Here is an 18,732-nt window from a genome sequence, read left to right as displayed (position 1 = left end):
TGTAAAACTTAGAAGGGTAACTTTAACATGCATGTCCAGGAAATGAATCATCCCTCACCTTTTCGTGCATACTCTGAGTGAGATTTGAATTTGTGGTCATCGTGAAGCACTTCAACAACCTTTAAGAGAGTCATTGGAAGCCAGGATTCACAGGTGGCTCCATAAGATGGGCCAGCCATATGAGTAATGAGGTAGCCAGCATTAAATACATGGTGGAAGGGAATTGCAGAGGCAAGAAGATCTGTCTTGTTTCAGTATAGACTGGTTCCAAAGAGTCATGACCCTGTAATGACAGTGCTGCTACCTTTTTCTCAGGCTTGTGATTAGTCAGGTGCCCTGAGAGTAATGAACAGGAAGAGACACTTCCTGCCCTGAACAGGAAGAGATGGTGCTTGATACATCCGAAGAAACCTTCACATGTATTGATAGGAGAAAAAACAAACGTGTAAATACCAACTCTTAGCCCACTATCTAAATTCCCATCAACAAATCACTGTATCTCACGTAGACTGTGAAATTTGTAGCAGAGTTTTAAATCAAATTGTTTATACAGATGGAGCCCACAGAAAACATCCGCCAAGGCCACGTATGACCTAAGGACAGCCTTGCTTATACTCTCACGTCCTGTCCTAAAAGGTTAAGCTGACACTGACATACGGGACTCGTGGAAACTCACCTGGTGCTCTGCATACACAGCTGGGGAGTGCAGGAGAGGTCCACCCACCCCACGGAACAAAAGTGACCAGTGGTGGCTGGGAGCCCGTGAATAGATGCTTTTCTTTCCTCGTTATTCATGTTTCCTATGGCTGTCCCAATGGATTCTGGGGCCAGTGCATTTTGGGAGACACCTCCAGGGGACGTCATCCCAGCCTGACTCGACAAAGCTGAATTGAGCTATGGTCCTAGCGTGTGTAAAAGGAGGGGAAAATGATGGCGGCGGGGTCAGGATCAGGCCAGGAGAAGGACCTGGAATAGAAGATTTACTCCTCCCTGCCGGGTGGTGGTTTGAGCTGCCTCTCAGCCTCCTCAAGGACTTCCAGAGTTGGAGGCTGGGGCTGGAGAGCTGCTCTCTGGGGATCTTCTGAGGTGTGCTGAAGGCGGGGTGGCGGTGGGGGGTGGAGCAGCACCCTGGTTCCAGCGCCGGTCTTTCTCACAGGGCCCCACTCCCCACCTGCACGTGAAGGATGGCTTCCTTCACTGGGCTGAATCCCCTCTGCCCCTCCTGCCCTTCCCCTGCCCCCTTGTCCCCATCAACTTCCTGGTTTTAGCCAAAGCCTGACACGTGGCAGGACAAACTTTCAGCAGTGGTTTCAAAGAAGAATGGGGTCCTTTTCTTATGTGGTGGAGACGCCAGTGCTTCTGCTCTAAGCTGCACTGCCTTCCCATCAGACCCCGCTCTGACAGCCTTTTGTCTGCTGCTTTCGTTGCTGCCAAGCTTTTGCCATGTCCTGCTGGGCCTGATGAACAAATCTGGGCCCACTCTTCTGTTTCTGACCAATAGGAAACGAGCTGAGTGCCAGCGAGGAGGGAGATGGTTCCTTGCCAACGGTGGGGGTGGCAGAGGCAGAGAATCCTCCAGCTGAGCAGTTGGGACTGGCACGCAGCATCCTGCTGGGCAGGCTGCAGGTGTTCCAGATGGCCAGCCCTGGCTCTGTCTGTCTCCACTGCCAGCTTTTGTTTACGTCCCAACGTCATCCCTCTCCCCATCAAACACACGGTGAGTGTCCTGGCACACCCAGAGCTGTGGCAGGAGGCTTCTTGATGGAGATGGCCTTTCAAGGCACATTTCTCTTTAAAAAGGAGGACAGATGAGACAACTTTATTGTGGAAAACAGTTAAGGCCAAAGGGAATTGGACTACATAATGTCTGTTGACAGCATCTGGGTGTGTCAATTAGGAATCCAATCTTCTAAGAAGTAAGAATGTTTTTATAACAGCATGTTTGAAATGAAGACTAACTTGGAAAATCTCGATTGGATGGCTTACAGTTCCTAGAAATCCTTAGTTGGTTAAAACGTCAAGTGCCATATGATTTCATGGATATGAAGTGCAAGAACAGGCAAAATTAATTGAGGTGAGAGGTCAGAATTGTGGTTACCTATGGGAGGAGTTGACTAGGAAGGGGCAGGAGGGAAACTTTTAGAGTGGGGGAAATGGTCTTTGCCGGGGCCTGGGCGGAGGTTACATGTGCTGTGCTGTGCTCAGATGCTCAGTCGTGTCTGATTCTTTTCAACCCCATGGATTGTAGCCCACCAGACTCCTCTGTCCATGGGGATTCTCCAGGAAAGAACACTGGAGTGGGTTGCCATGTTCTCCTCCAGGGGGTCTTCCCAACCTAGGGGTCGAACTGAGAGGATAACAAGCAGGAAGGCCAGGAGTCTCCAAATGGAGGAAATAGGCTGCAAGTGTCAGACATTTTTTCTCTCTCCCTTAAGTGGCAGGAGGAAGCAAACTGCAAGAGTCAGATTTTTTTCCCTTCTCTATACAAGATTAAAAGGAGGTTCCTCTTAAAATTCTGTGTTGCCATGACGACACCTGGCTCCACCTAAACTTAACTTTTCTCAAACCTTGAGCTAACCAATGCGTTTTTCTTATGGAAATGTTTTTCTTAAGCGATGTTCATGAAACTATGTATTTGCTTTGGAATTTGCCTTTCTTTAAACGGTTCCCCCTAAGACTAACTTTTTTTCTCAAACCTTGGGTTGATAATAGCTCAACAAACCAGTATTCATATCAGTTGTTCTATGGCTGGGGGATGACACACCTCATGCCATCCTAGCGCAAAAATATATATTGTGGGAGAGGGGTCTGGTGAAACTCCCTCAGCCTTGAGATGTCTCTCTTATCTGATTAATAGCTTTCTAACAGACATAAAACATCCAGCTGAAGACTGGCAGGGGGGCACTCTTTCTGCCTCCTTCTGGTATCTACGTCAGAAGCTTTGTCTGTCTCTTTTATACTTTAATAAAGCTTTGTCACACAAAAGCTCCGAGTGATCAAGGCTTGTCACTGGCCCCAGATTGAATTCCTCTCCTCCAGAGGCCAAGAATCCTGGCATCTTTCATAGCTCAACAGCAACCTTTCAGAACCCAAGTCTCCCGCACTGCAGGCAGATTCTTTACCAACTGAGCCCCCAGGGAAGCCCAAGAATACCGGAGTGGGTAGCCTATCCCGTCTCCAAGAGATCTTCCCAACCAAGGAATTGAACCAGGGTCTCCTGCATTGCACGTGGATTCTTTACCAGCTGAGCTACCAGGGAAGCCCATAGGTATATTCACATGTGAAAATTCATTGAGACAGATATACGCTTAAGGTTAGTGCACTCACGTATGTATGGTAAATCTCAATACAGAAGTTAAAAATTTTTTCCGTTGCCTATTGTGGGTTAGGTACTGCTGGCCACTCACAGTACATGTTCTTGTAACACAGACAGACAACCAGGCAGTTAAAATGTGATGTATTCAGTGTGGTTGGCAGGAACTACTGGTTGCTGGTCCATATACATTTTCTCTCTTTGTAGTCACAGAATCCTGACTCTTAGTTGGGAACATTGCTACCCAGGATAAAGACTACATCTTCCAGGCTTCTTCACTTATGACTACACTAGCTCCTGGCTGGTGTGATGTAAGGGGGTGTGCCAGCGGGATGTCTGGGGAGATCGCTTAGAGGGAAGGGTCACCTTTAGTACCTGCCGCCCCTCCTAGTGTCTACCATGTGGACCGGAGGCTGCATTTGCAGCTGCCATTTTGGATCACGTGGTGACCTTGAGGATGAAATCTTGCGGTGAGGACGCTGGAGAAGAAAGAGTGGATGATTTCATGGAGCTGCCACACTGGCCTCAGACTGCCCACCTTCACAACAGGTTTTTAAATGAGTGAGTAGACTCATGAGTGTTTGTCATTATGTTTCAGGCCTTTGTTACTCACAGCCTAACTAATCACAGGTTGACATGAGAGACCCAGGAAGGTACTGGCTCAGCATGGTTGGCCGGTTGCCATTGGCAATGATTTCTCAAACAAGGTGCCACTGGAGCCGAGTCTTGAAGAAACTTGGCTAAGAGAGGTGATGTCTATTAAAATGCTTTTATCAGAGAGTCTCACCTGGGTAGGAAAGTCCATTAAGGATTGTTCATTTTCAGTCAAATAGACATTCTCTTACCTTCAGGAAACTAATAATCTGATCTGCCTTTTGGGCAAGGAGCAACTAGAAATACTTCACTTGTACTGGTTATTTGAATAAATATCGATAAAATGAGTAGGTGAAGCTTTATTTCTTCATCTTATTTGGAATATACCCCTAATAACATTAAAGCTCTAGTTTATGCTCAAAGGTCATTTCTTCTTTCTTAAAAAATATCTATTTATTTATTTATTTGGCTGCACCAGCAGAATCTTTAGTTGTGGCTTGCAGGATTTTTAGTGGTGGCCTAAGGGATCTAGTTCCCTGACCAGGGATTGACCTTGGGCCTCCTGCATTGGGAGCTCGGAGTGTTAGCCACCGGACCACCAGGGAAGTCCTCATTTCTTCTTTTCGTAAACTCAGAACTTATGGTGAAAGACTTGCAGGATCTCTAGTCTAAAAATTATAAACCATTACTGAGATATAATAAAGAAGATATACATTAATGTTTTGAGATGCTCATTATTAATATATCCATTTCCCTCAAATTGAGATCTTTCTTCATCTTCTAAAACGAGCAAATAATGCTACAATTTTCCTCTAAGTGCTGCTTTAGCTGCATTTTCACAAATTGTTGCTTTGTTTCATTTTCACTCCATTCAAAATATTTTCTAATTGCCACGTGTCTTTTTTGATTCATGGGTTACTTGGATGTATGGTACATAGTTTACAGAGATTTGGGGATTGTCCAGATATCTTTCTGTAATCTATTTCTAACTCCAGTATGGTCTGAGATCATACTTTCCATGATTTCAATTCTTTTAAATTAATTGTTGTAGGGATGGTGAATGTTCCATGTGCACTTGTAAAGAATATGTATTCTGATGTCATTTTTGGCATGTTCTATAAATTCGATTGGGTCAAGATGTTTGGAAGTATTGTACAGGCCTGCTAAGTCTTTGCTGATTTTTCTACTTATTCTGTTGAGTAGCATCACCATGTGCAAAGGGAGGGGTGTGCCTCCCTGTGTGCCTGCCCCTCAGAGTCTCTTCCCACCTCCTTACCCCTTCCCCAGGGGCAGACTGCAGTTATAGCGGGTGCAGAGGGTGGAAGTGTGGTTCTCTATTGTTCTGTTTCAGCCCCATCCTTGGGTGGGTGTTGGTCTCTGTGTCTTGCAAGTTGGGTTTTCTCCAATAAACAGAGACCTACGGGTGTGGGTCCAGCTCCTTCCCGGGGAGTTCAGACTTTCTCCTCTTCCCTTTCTCCAGCTGCAGTGTGTCTTCGCGTGTGCCCTAGGGGTCAAAGTGTTGCTAGGCTGCCCCCAGTGACTTAATGCCCTTTGAAGGGGAGAAAAGATACGGTGTGGTCTCATGCCTTTCCCACAGTTATTATCACATCCCTTTTCCAGTTTTGAACACGGAAGAAGGTTTTCTCTGGACTTCCTCCTTGTCCCCTGTCTTTGTCATGAGAGTTTGGTGGCTGCAAGTGAGACAGGCTGGGACCTGGGACCCCTTGTTGCAGTGTGGCAATGCCTGAGTCTGGACACACCTCTCCTCAAAGCAACAAAAGACAAAGAAACTATATGGGACTAAAAATAACTGCAAAGTAGTTAGAGCAGATTCTGAACAAAAGATACAAAGATACAACTGCCAGTTCTGAGGAACCCGGAGCAAAAACAGGGTACTATGCATGGCCCCTGCACACACCACCACCTAAAGGCCCGGGCAAGCCACGCCTCCAGCCTGACCCCTGGACACACCACTACCCTCGCCCAATATTAGGAGCAAGCTCCCCTCGGGGAGCAGGCAACAAGCAAGGAAACCTGTTGTTTTTTTCTTGCTCCCCTGTGCTGCCACCGAGACGTCAATAAAGCCTGGCCTGAATTTCTTGTTTGGCCTCTCATCAGTTTCTACTGGTGAAGGAGGTCAAGAACCCTGCTCAGGTACCACAAGCAGGAGCACTGCTGAGGGGCAGGAGCTCCTTGCAACTCCCGGAGGTTTTACCGTCCCAGGCTAACCCGCCCTTGGCCTTTGTGACTCTTCAAACGTTTTGTCCGGTTGCTTCCTGCTGACTTGTCTGCTGGCCTTTTCTTCCTTTTTTGCCCGGTTACAGGTGCGCACAAACAGGGCTCGCATCCTGTGTCTCCTCTAAGGAGGGGCCCATCTATCCTTAGATATCATTCTAGTTGTGTTGTACCAGGACATCCGTTTTTTGATGGGCTCTAGCAAATTATGATTTTGTAGATTTTCTGGCTTTTTCTTGTGCTTCAAGCAGGAGGGACCCTCTTTACAGCGTTCTACATCCTAGGTGGAAGCCAGAAGTCAAAATACATCTTTCGATGATCCACTTTTGTTGTGAATTACTTTGGGTTCCTTTCAAAAATCATATTTATTCTCTATGGATGAAAATTTATTACCATAAAAATGATTTTCAAGAACTGGTGTGGGGAGGGGGGGAATAAAATTGGCGAAGAGGGTCAAAAGATACAAACATTCAGTTATAAAAAAGTTGAGCCAAGGGGATGTAATGTACAGCATGGTGCCTACAGGTAGTAATACTGTGTTGTGTATTGGAAAGTTGCTAAGAGGGAGATCTTAAGTTTTCATCACAAGAAAAAAAATTGTAGCTATGGATGATGATGAAGCTGACCTACTGTCATGGTCATTTCTCAATGTATACAAACATCAAATTGTTATGTTGTACATCTGAAAGTAACATAATGTTATAGGTCATTTATATCTCAATAAAAATAAATTAAAAATTTAAAAATATATGTGCATCAATATCTGTGAGATGTTCCAAAGGCATAATTCCAAATGTGTTTAGTAATGAGCAGCACTGATAGCTGAGTAGTTTCTTAAGATAAGTGCTCCCAGCAAGGGGACTCATTTAGATGTTCAAGTTCTAATGGTTTTTATTTTTTCAGTCATGCCCAATCTTAGTTCCCCAACCAGGGATTGAACCCATGCCCCACTGCAGTGAAAGCAAGGAGTCCCAACCACTGGACCACCAGGGAATTCCCTCTAATGGTTCTTTACAGTCCTGTTACCGTATAGTTATAAGAAAACTGGAACATGTTGCCTCCTAAGTCTTGGTAACATTAATTAACTTCTTCAATCCTCAGTTTTCTCATCTGAAAAGATGGGGATAATATTATAGTTCACACACAATAGAATTACAGACAGTACAGGCAGAACTGAGTGCAGATTAATAATAAACGCTAAATAGATATTGTATCCATCATTGTGTGCCACTAGAAACAAAAATATCATTTTGCTTAAGAGAGGAATGCCCACACATTATATTGCCCTTGTAAAATCATCAATAACATCCTCTTTCACTTTCTAAAATGTCCTGATTTGGACAATAAATGATACATGCCCCTACACAGATCACACAGCTAGTAAGTTGGGGTAGCAGAGATTTGAACACAGGGCACTCTGGGCTTCCCAGAATGGGTAGTGGTAGAGAATCTGCCTGTCATGCAGGAAAGAGATGCAGCTTCGATCCCTGGGTCGGGAAGATCTCCTGGAGTAGGAAATGGTAACTCACTCCAGTATTCTTGTCTGAAAAATTCCATGGACAGAGGAGCCTGGCAGGTTACAGTTCATGGGGTCACAGTCCATGGGGTCGCAAAGAGTTGGTTGCAAGGGTGACTAAGCATGCAATCTATCTCACTCTGAGTTAGGGCCATGGAAATTGTGAGGTTAAAAGTAAGAAGAATTTCTGGCGCAGAGGCCAAGATCTCTCCTTTCTCTCTAGCCTTTGCCCAGGCTTCATTCCAGGATGTTCCACAGAGCAGGAATTATCCAGTATATTCTGTATGCAGAAGGCCATCTTCTCTTCTTATCGACTTCCAGTGCTGTCTTGTTTGTCTTGCTTTTTATTCTTTGCACTTTCTAATCTGAGTTCTTATTTTGATCCTTCCACAATATTCTCATTTAGGATTTCAAAATTAGCATTGAAAGGCAATTTTGCTTTAGCTCAAAGATGTTCCCCTTAAACTTTATAACAGATGACAAATACTTGGAAGGGGAGGGATAAATTAGAATCTTGGGATTAGCAGATACAAACTGCAATATATGAAATACGCAATGAAGTCCAACTGTACAGCACAGGGAACTATATTCAATATCTTATAATAAACTATGATAGAAAAGAAAAAAATGTAATCACTAGTGAAAAAAACACTTAAGATCCAGTTAGTACATTGTAACCTAGAAGTGCAGACCAATATAGGGGCTCCAGGGAATGAGAGAGGGCTTCCTCTGGGGGCATGAGAAAGGTCAGGCAGTTGACATCTACCGAGGGGGGCTCTTCTGGGGCCCTCTCTTCAGTCTCCTGGGAACAGCACTGTCATCTTCCTCTTGATGGGACACCTCCTTTCTCGGTCAGGAATGAAGCTGAGACTCAGACCTCCTCAATTAGTGACCAGGAGGACCTAAGGGATGGACCTGGAGACACCACCTGAGCTGATGGGACTCATTCCAGGGTTTTCTTAGAGGTGTTGGGATAGAGGCAGTCTCCTTCAGTAAATGGGGGAGAGAGGGAGCAGCCTGTGGCTGCTGGTGGTCGCCTCTGCTGCCCCATGGGGATGTGGGGCAAGGATGCCATCCCAGAGGAAGTGAGAGCCAAAGGTGGAGAAAGATTCCTGAAGATCCAGTTTCTGCCCTCCTTGTAGCTGAGAGAATCTGGATGGCTACAAGGAATTCTCTAGGGTACTTAATGACTGTTGAGTAATGATCTGAGTTTGGTGAATATTGTCCAAAAATATCTGAGAGTCACACTACCTGTGTTTAGTGAACCCCTATCGTGATAGATTGATTACTCTGTTCATCACTTCCTCGGACTGTGTCTTTGCAGGACCACCTGGCAAGAGCTGGAGCCTCTTTCCCTCTTTCTTGAATCTGGGCTGGCTTGTGACTCACTTTGAACCGAAGAGTGGGGCAGAAGGGACAGTATGCCAATTCCAAGCCCAGGCCCCTGCCCTGGGAGAGCCCCAGGCTAGTCTGCTGGAGGACGAGGGGCCACGTGGAAGAGAGTCCCAGAGCCCCAGATTGCAGCCTGCCAAGACATGCAAGCAGAGCCACCTTGCCACCTGCCCCTGACCACAGAGGCACAAGGGAGCCCAGCAAAGGCTGAAAGGACCACCCAAGGGAGCGTAGTTTAAGTTAACTGATCTGCAGAACTGTGGACTAAATAATTGTTGGTTGTCTTGATCCACTAAGATTTGGAGTGATCTGTTTATCAGCAGTTAATAAACTAATACTCTTACTATGACTGATACTTTATACACATTCATCAAGCACTCTAGCTTTGGAGACTGATCTGATTTTCAGTGCTGGCTCTATAACTTACTAGCTGTGTGACCCTGGGCAAGTTGTTAAAAAACTGTCTCTGTTCAGATTTCTCATCTGTGAAACAAGGATAATCATAGTAGTTATGAAGTTTGGGTAATAAAATTGAGAACAATGCACGTGAAGTACTTAGCCTGGTGCCTGTTGGCATCCAATAAGCCCTTATCCTGGTGATTCATCTTCCAAAGTATCAACAGCAGCTGTTAAACCCATTTTGTAGATGAGGAGACTGACCCTCAGAAGGCTAAGTTGAGGATAATGGCTACCACATATGGAGAGTCCACTCTGTCCTGGAAGTTTCTTAAGCCACATCTTCTTGAATGGGAGCCATAGAGTCTGGAGGTGCAGCACAACCCAGGTGAGCCCAGGTGAGGCCTGGTTAGGGCCAGATGAGGGAAAAGAGCCCAGCCCTCACCACCTGGAGAGAGCCTGACGTCTGGACCTGCGGAGTTTCTGGACCCATGTTCTCTCAGGGAGGAGATGAGCCTGAGAACAGGAGAGCGAGAGAGGCCTGTAAGATTCCAGGGAGGGGCCACCCCACCCTCGTTTCAGCTTTTAGCCAGTGCTGCAGGGCTGGGGTCCCGACAGGAACAATTTCTCGATCACTCTCTCATTCTTCTTCCCACAGCTGGGTCATGTACCGCTGAGCACCACAGGGCACTTTGTCTAGACTGTCTCCCTGCCCCAGCCCAGACAAAGTCAGAACCGTGAATCACAGAATAAATAGGTCTTGGACTCTATGTTCCTCCCCAAATCAGAATAGTTGTATGCCAATTAGTGGGAAGGTAAGACTAGTTCCCATGTCCTCCTGAAGTGCCAGAGTGTCTAGATAGAAAGTGAAGGTGAAAAGCAGTTGACAAAAGAACCACCATTTTGATTTTATTTATTGTTTTTGTCCAGATCCCTCTCTTCCTACGGGCAAGCCCCAAACCTCAAACTAACTTGCTCATGCACTAAAGGTAGACCCTGCTGTCCAAAATACCTAGGAAGAGATCATTGGTAACCCATTCTGCCTTCTGATAAGCTCTTAGGATAAAGGCAGCGTGAGATTTCTATTTCATTTTCATATCTGAACAACTTTGAATGAGGTGTCTTGACTGGAGATATTTTTAGAAACACTGGGAAGAATGTTCTTTCCTCCTTTCTCCCACTTGGCTGTTAGACCAGCCTTCCTCTCTCCTCTTCTGGGAATGTGTTTGTTTCTATCTACACCCAAATATTATGGAGAGCCTCAGCAGGGAGTGGGCTTCTGCAATGTGGAACCAGCCTTCAGCTGACTCCAGCTTCTGCAAACTGGACGTGATCCTGAGAATCTGCAAAAAGAACCCACAGACAGAGTGACTTGTTTCCAGGGTTGACAGGATGCTGGCATTTGTGGATAATTCAGGAACTGGGGTGTGGGTGATTTTCCTGTTGCCCCCAGTGACATATGTTCTCTATCTCCATGACCCAAGTCTTAATTGTCTATCTGCACAGCTGAGGGATATATCACGATTCTCATATTATTTTAATTCAATTCAAGTCCTTTTTATTGAGCAAAATGTAAAGAAAACCTCTCAATTGGCCCAGAAGCAAGTTAATTAGAAAAACTAAATAATAAAACAATACAATATATACCCTTCTCATCCTCAGTTAGAATTCCCAGTGCTTAAAGTACTGCCCGACTCATGTTAGGGGCTTGATAAATACTTCTTGAATGAATGAATATGCTAAATGTCATAAGGAATAATACCTCTGTTTAGACCTTCTTCATGTCTCTCTGGATTACCAAAATATTTTTCAAATATCTCCCAACTTCCAGTTCTTTCCCACTCTAATCCAGTTTCCATCTGACTGTCACTGGAATCTTTACAAACTGAACATTTGCTGGTGTCATGCCCAAGTCTAAACAGCCTTGTTACAAGACTGTTTCATGGCTCTCTACTGCCCTCAGGATCAAGTTTATTACATTATTCATTTATTTACTGAGCTAAAGACCTCATGAGGCTGTTTCTTGAACCATGCTTGAATACTTCTAGTGACAGGGATCTTACTATGCATTCATCACACATGCAGACAACTCTGGTTATTAAAATGAGTGAAAGAGCCAGGACTGGACACCAGGACTCCTTTGTTTTAGGGCTCTCCAGAGAAATGACCAATAGGGTTGATTGACCTGTCTATCTATCTATCCATCTATCCATTCATCCATCCACCTACCTATTCATCCATTATTTATCTATCTCTATCAGGAGATTTACTACAAGAAGTGGCTCATGCAGAAGGAAATGGCAACCCATTCCAGTATTCTTGCCTGGAAAATCCCATGGACAGAGGAGTCTGGTAGGCTACAATTCATGGGGCTGCAAGCATCAGGCACGACTTAGTTACAGAGGCCGAGGAGGTGCATTGTCTGTTGACTACAAGCTGGAGAGCCAAGAGTGGTGGTATAATCCAGTCTGAGAACCAGGGGCTGATGGTGTAAGTCTTTGAGTCCAAAAACCAGGAGCACCAGTGTTCAAGGGTGGGAGAAGACGGATGTCTCAGCTCAAGCAGAGAGAGTGAATCCACCCCTCCTCCACCGTTTTGTTCAGGTCAAGCGCTCAGTGAACTGGATGATGCCCATTCACAGTGAGGAGGGCCATCTGCTCAGCCAGGTCACTCTTGCTTCACCACTGATGTTCAAAGGGATTATTGATTTAGTTGGATTAACAACTACCATATTCATCATTGCTTCTATTTGTTGTCCTTGTCATTTATTCCCACTTTTCTCTTCCATTCTTTTCTGGCCATCTATGATTTTAACTGAACATTTTATGTGATTCCATTTTCTCAGCATATCATTATACTTTAAAAAAAAACTTTTTTAGTGGCTTCCATAGAGGTTGAAATATACGCTTATAACTAGTCCAAATCTACTTTCAAATAACACTATATCATTTCATGGGTAGTGTGAGTACCTTATAATAGCAAAATAATCCTAATTTTTCTACAGATCCTAATAATAATGCTAATACTAACCATACGTAATTAAATACATCATTGAGGTGCTTCCACAAGGAAGCCCCACCACCGTGCTATGAGAAGTCCAAGTCACACACAGATGAGGCATGTGGGTGCTCCAGTTAACAGCCTCATCTGAGCTCCCAGCCAACAGCATTAACTGCCAGTCATGCAAGTGAGATACCTTGGGTTGTAGCTCCTTCAAGTCTTCATACAACTCCAGGTCCACCTATCATTTGACTGCAAATTCATAACAGTCTCTAAGTAAGAGAAATTTTAGGGAAGCCAGTGAAAATACTGTGCGTAATACTATAATGGATGGTACATATAATACTTTCCATACAAACCTATAGAATGCACAACATCAAGAGTGGACCCTGATGTACACTATAGACTTTGGGTGATAATGATGTGTCGATGGAGGTTCATCAATGTAAAAAATGTACCCCTCTGGTAGCGGATGTTGATAGTGGGGTGGGCTATGCATGTGTAGGGGCAGGGAGTGGACGAGAAATCTCTGTACCCTCCTCTGAATTTTGCTGAGAACCTCAAACTGCTGTAAAAAAGTTGTCAGGGAGGGGCTTTAAATAAAAAAGAGAAACAGCTTCTCTTTAGTTCCTTTCTCTCTCTCTCTCTTTTTTTTTTAAATCTCTCTGTAGGTACCTTGTCAAAGCACCTAAAAGAAACACATGGACACTTAGAATTCTCAGCCAGGAAATCTCCATAGTCAAATGTACCAGTTCATTAGGTATATTTTCTATGTAATATCACTGAAGTTGCCAGTGTTTCAACTTCCCATCACTGCATGAAGAAGAAAGAATCTTTTCTCAGTGTTCATGCTCCTGTCCATCAGGCTTTCACCAAACATCTCTGCTGAGCCTTTCCAGCTTCTGTCTATTCCCTGCTCTCAAAGCCAATGCCACAAATCTTAGATTAAAAAACAAACAAAAAACGTTCCTCCGCAGAGGAATGGATAAAGAAGCTGTGGTACATATATACAATGGAATAATACTCAGCTGTGAAAAGGAATGAAATGGTGCTATCTGCAGAGACATGGATGGACCTAGGAATGGTCATATGGAGTGAAAGAAGTCAGAAAGAGAAAAACAAATATTGTATATTAGCACATACATGTGCAGTTTAGAAGAATGGCATAGATAATCTTATTTGCAGAGTAGAAATAGAGACACAGACGTGGAGAACAAATGTATGGACACCAAGTAGGGAAAGAAGGGGCGATGAATTGGATATTGGGATTGACGTACATATAATACTACTACTACTACTACTACTAAGTCGCTTCAGTCGTGTCCGACTCTGTGTGACCCCATAGACGGCAGCCCACCAGGCTCCGCCGTTCCTGGGATTCTCCAGGCAAGAAGACTGGAGTGGGTTGCCATTTCCTTCTCCAATGCGTGAAAGTCAAAAGTGAAAGTGAAGTCACTCAGTCATGTCTGACTCTTCGAGACCCCATGGACTGCAGCCTACCAGGCTCCTCCATCCGTGGGATTGTCCAGGCAAGAGTACTGGAGTGGGGTGCCATTGCCTTCTCTGATAATACTATGTATAAAACAGATAACTAATGAGAACCTACTGTATAGGACTGGAAACTCCACTCAATGCTCACCTAAATGGGAAGGAAATCTGAAAAAGAGTGGATATATGTAAACATATAGCTGATTCACTTTACTGTACAGCAGAAACTAACACAACATTGTAAAGCATCTATTCTCCAATAAAAATTAACACCCTCCCACAACACTCTGCTTCCAGGAATCAATATCTACTTATTTTATATATTGCAGCATAACACACACACCCAAATTGTAGTAGCTGAAACAACAGCATTATTACCCCTACTCGACTTCCTTGGTTGACTGGCTGGGTGGTTCTCATGTGTTTATACACATGGTGCCCGGGACTGAAGGCTTCACAGGGCTGGATGTTCAAGACAACTTGCTCACATGGCTTCCAGGTGGCTTGGAGCTCAGCGAGAGCTGGTGATAGGCCTCTGATGGTTTGGGTTTCTCCAGCGTGATAGCTGCTTAGAGGGACATCGCAAGAGTAAGTGTTGCAAGGTACCCAGACTTCTCAGGACCTAGCCTTGGCCACCCCAGAATATCATTCCCAACTCACTCTGTCAACCAAGCAAGTTACTAAAATCAGTCCAGACTCAAGATCAGGAAAATTAGACTCTACCTTTTGATGTGAGGAATCACATGTATGTATCAGAGGAGTGGAATTGTTTGGGACCATCTTTAAAGATTAATTACAGATTTTTTTCCTTCTTTTTTTCCCCAGCAGTAAAGCTCCAGTTTTTCCAAAATCCATGCTGTGTGCAAACTGATACTCAGTTGTTAAAGGCTGACTCTAGATGAATGCACTCTGCTGGTGTATCAGTCAGGATCAACTAGGTTGAACTATTATTACATGTAAGCCCTAAATCTAGAGTCTGATACCACAGAACTGCTTCACACTCACACTGGGTGTGCGCCTGCTACGTCGATTCAGTCATGTCTGACTCTTTGCAACCCTATGGTTTGCGGTCTGCCAGGCTCCTCTGTCCATGGGATTCTCCCCAGGCAAGAATACTGGAGTGGATTGCCATGCCCTCCTCCAGGGGATCTTCCTGACCCAGGGATTGAACTCGTGTCTCTCACATCTCCTGCTTTGGCAGGAGGATTCTTTACCCCGAGCGCCATTCACACTATGTGTCCACAGAAGTCTTACTCTGGGACCCAAGCTGCCAGACCTGACACTGCCTGGACCATTGCTGGTCACTGTGGCAGAGGGAAGGACAGTTTGAAGAATCATGCGTGGGATGGACAAGCTTCCAGCTGGAAGTGATTCATGCCGCACCCACTCACAGTATCTTTTCCTTTTTCACGTGACCACTCCCAAGTCCACAGGGATGGACGGGGGTCCCACCCCACCATGCAGCTGGATTGTCAACCAGACATGTTTGGTGAATGACCCTAAGACCACCACAGGTGATATTTGTATTTTAGCAGAGGTCAATGCCTTAAGTCAAATAAATACAATTTCTAAATGTTGGGGGGTGAGGGGTGGTTTCCAGGCAGCAGTTAAAAGTTGGATTAAGGAGGAATTTTGAGGCTTTCAGTAGATTCTCTCAGATCCCACCTTATACCAACCTCTGCTGGCCCTGACCAAGGACTCGCCCATCCCCAGTGCAATGCTTCCTCGTTCCTTTCTGCACACACTCCGATGGGAGAGAAAGAAGGGGGAAATGACGGTTCACGTACAGGATGCCAGACCTCATCACTCTTGTTTCCTTTGACGTAGTTCTTGCACAAGTTCAGAACAGCTCCCCCTTGTCTTCAGCGGAGAGTGGACCACCCAGTCCTTCATGGTATCCATAAGCCTGTGTATGTGACCCATGCAGGGCCAAGGACACAGGACCTGTGAACTGGTCCTTTCTCCCTCTCTGGGAAGATCTTTTGTCGTATATTTTGTCCTGAGTCAAATAGACTTAGATGTGGATTCCGCTTCTGCTGCTGTCGAGCTGTATAGTGTTGACCTCAATGTTTCTGAGCCTGGGCTCCTTGTCTGCAAACTAGGGATGGCAATATCTACCATACAGAGCTGTCACAGGGGTGAAATGACTAAATGACCGTACTACTTACTAGCTGTGTGATCTTAGGCAAATTACTTAACCTTAGAGAAATATCAATAACCTCAGATATACAGATGACACCACCCTTATGGCAGAAAGTAAAGAAGAACTAAAGAGCCTCTTGATGAAAGTGAGAGGAGAGTGAGAAAGTTGGCTTAAAGCTCAACATTCAGAAAACTAAGATCATGGCATCTGGTCCCATCACTTCATGGCAGATAGATGGGGAAACAGTGGAAACAGTGGCTGCCTTTATTTTTCTGGGCTCCAAAATCACTGCAGATGGTGACTGCAGCCATGAAGTTAAAAGACGCTTACTCCTTGGAAGGAAAGTTATGACCAACCTAGACAGCATATTAAAAAGCAGAGACATTGCTTTGCCAACAAAGGTCCGTCTAGTCAGGACTATGGTTTTTCCAGTAGTCATGTATGGATGTGAGAATTGAACTACAAAGAAAGCTGAGCGCCGAAGAATTGATGCTTTTAAACTGTGGTGCTGGAGAAGACTATTGAGAGTCCCTTGGACAGCAAGGAGATCCAACTAGTCCATCCTAAAGGAGAGCAGTCCTGGGTGTTCATTGGAAGGACTGATGTTGAAGCTGAAACTCCAATACTTCGTCCACCTGATGCGAAGAGCTGACTCATTGGAAAAGACCCTGATGCTGGGAAAGATTGAGGGCAGGAGGAGAAAGGGACGACAGAGGATGAGATGGCTGGATGGCATCACCGACTCAATGGACATGGGTTTGGGTGGACTCAGGGAGTTGGTGATGGACCGGGAGGCCTGGCTGCTGCAGTTCATGGGGTCGCAAAGAGTCGGATACGACTGAGTGACTGAACTAAACTGAACTGAACTTCTTTACTTAACTCCTGGGTTGTTGTGAAGCTTAAAAAGTTAATACTTGTGAAGAGTATACAACTGCCTTCCTTGCACATGCCAATCATTACTTAAACGTTGGCTTCTTAATGTTGAGGTATGAGAACTGGCTGAAACACGGAAGTCCTCCGACAAAGCCCTCCGGCAAATGTGAGTTTTCTTCTCTCCGCCCTCTCGGGCCCACAGTTTTGGCTGCACGAGTCTGGTTTCTCCGAAGACCAGAGAATTCCAGCCAACCCACTTTCTGGTTTTGAATAGGTTTAAGGTGGCTTTAGGAAGCCTTCAGCCAACAGAAAAATAAAGTAACAGAGACCCCTAGTGGGCCCCGGTGGCAAATACTCAGGCTGGTCTGTGCCTGTGCCTGACGGCGGGTGGGTGGGGCCGGGGGGCGGTGCGTACAGCTGTGGCGCGAGCCTGCCCACTGAGGGCCACAGGGCCGAGGGGCCACGTCAGTGCGGCCTTCTCTCTGAGGCTGGCCTCCTCACCAGGGCTCTGTGCCGTCAGAACCGCACTCCCGGGCGGAGTCCGTCACTCATCATCCCGCGCAAGCGTCCGGGAGGATGTAAACCCAGGTAGCCCTGGGAGGCAGAGGAGAGAGGCGGGGAAGGGTTGGTGGAGAGTGGGCGGGGCTGAGGGCTCGGGCGTCTCTGATTTCCAGTTTCCTGGTTGGCAAGATGGTTACTGTAAAGATGTTTAAATGAACGGATGTAGAGAGTTAAGTACCATATTGGCACACAGAGAGCCTCCAAGAAACAGGTATTGTCGCTGTTGTCGTTTTATGGCAGGTGAGTGTACATGAGCTAATTAGGGTGTACATCTACACAGTATTGGACAAGGGGGAAGGCCCCACAATCGGTAGAAGCTGAGACAAAAGCGGAGCCACGAGCTGTGGTTAAGCAAGGCCTCCTGGAGGAGACTGAACCCCTCAGGAACCTTTGGTGACAGGAACAAAAATGACTGTGACGCTTGTTGGCTCACAGAGCTTGGAAAACTTGATCTGGCAGCTTGAAGATTTTACCCAAGACCCAGACTCTTTTTTTTTTTTTTTTAATTATCATGATGTATATAAAACATCCAAAATATTTAGAAAACAGCATAACATTCATCTTGGGAAATAAAATAAATCTAGTTTAAGCTTTCTGGCCCTTCCTCAATCACATTTTTCCTTACGTTCTACCCCACAAAAGGAACGACCATCCTAAATTTGGTGTCTATCCTTTCGACATATGCATTGACACTATTACTATATGCATATGTATTCCTAAACAACAGATGGTAGAACTGCATATTTTAAAACTTTATCTAAATATATCATAGAGTATGTATCCTTCTGAAACTTGTGCTTTTTTCAACTTAATGTTAGCTTTTTGAGATGTCTCTGTTGATATGTGTTCAGTTCAGTTCAGTCACTCAGTCGTGTCCGACTCTTTGCGACCCCATGAATTGCAGCATGCTAGGCCTCTCTGTCCATCACCAACTCCCGGAGTCTACCCAAACCCATGTCCATCGAGTCGTTGATGCCATCCAACCATCTCATCCTCTGTCGTCCCCTTCTCCTCCCGCCCTCAATCCTACCCAGCATTTGGGTCTTTTCCAATGAGTCAACTCTTCGCATGAGGTGCCCAAAGTATTGGAGTTTCAGCTTCAACATCAGACCTTCCAATGAACACCCAGGATTGATCTCTTTTAGGATGGATTGATTGGATCTCCTTGCAGTCCAAGGGACTCTCAAGAGTCTTCTCCAACACCACAGTTCAAAAGCATCA

The 18,732-nt window shown here is 45.3% G+C and overlaps 1 protein-coding gene and 1 long non-coding RNA gene across 3 annotated transcripts in view; one reads left to right on the top strand and one right to left on the bottom strand.

Annotated features, from left to right (window-relative positions):
- Positions 1-14,236: 14,236 nt before the first annotated feature.
- On the bottom strand, positions 14,237-17,422 carry LOC145534974 (uncharacterized). The gene is made up of 2 exons (XR_014075148.1): positions 14,658-17,422; positions 14,237-14,499 (listed from the first exon to the last, which is right to left on the bottom strand). It is a non-coding gene; the product is annotated as an uncharacterized LOC145534974 (long non-coding RNA).
- A 132-nt stretch (positions 17,423-17,554) lies between these two features.
- The window catches only part of ZBTB7C (zinc finger and BTB domain containing 7C), a 456,655-nt gene continuing 455,477 nt past the window's right edge, over positions 17,555-18,732 (top strand). For both annotated transcript variants that reach the window (XR_014075147.1, XR_014075146.1), the window contains exon 1: positions 17,555-17,751. The gene's annotated coding sequence lies outside the window, so the exon portion shown is untranslated. The remainder of the gene's footprint in view (positions 17,752-18,732) is intronic.

The sequence above is a fragment of the Giraffa tippelskirchi genome, chromosome 14, assembly GCF_054371585.1.
Source record: "Giraffa tippelskirchi isolate mGirTip1 chromosome 14, T2T-mGirTip1v1.2.pri, whole genome shotgun sequence".
In the NCBI taxonomy this organism is placed as follows: domain Eukaryota; kingdom Metazoa; phylum Chordata; class Mammalia; order Artiodactyla; family Giraffidae; genus Giraffa; species Giraffa tippelskirchi.
This window is presented reverse-complemented; position numbering and strand designations above follow the sequence as displayed.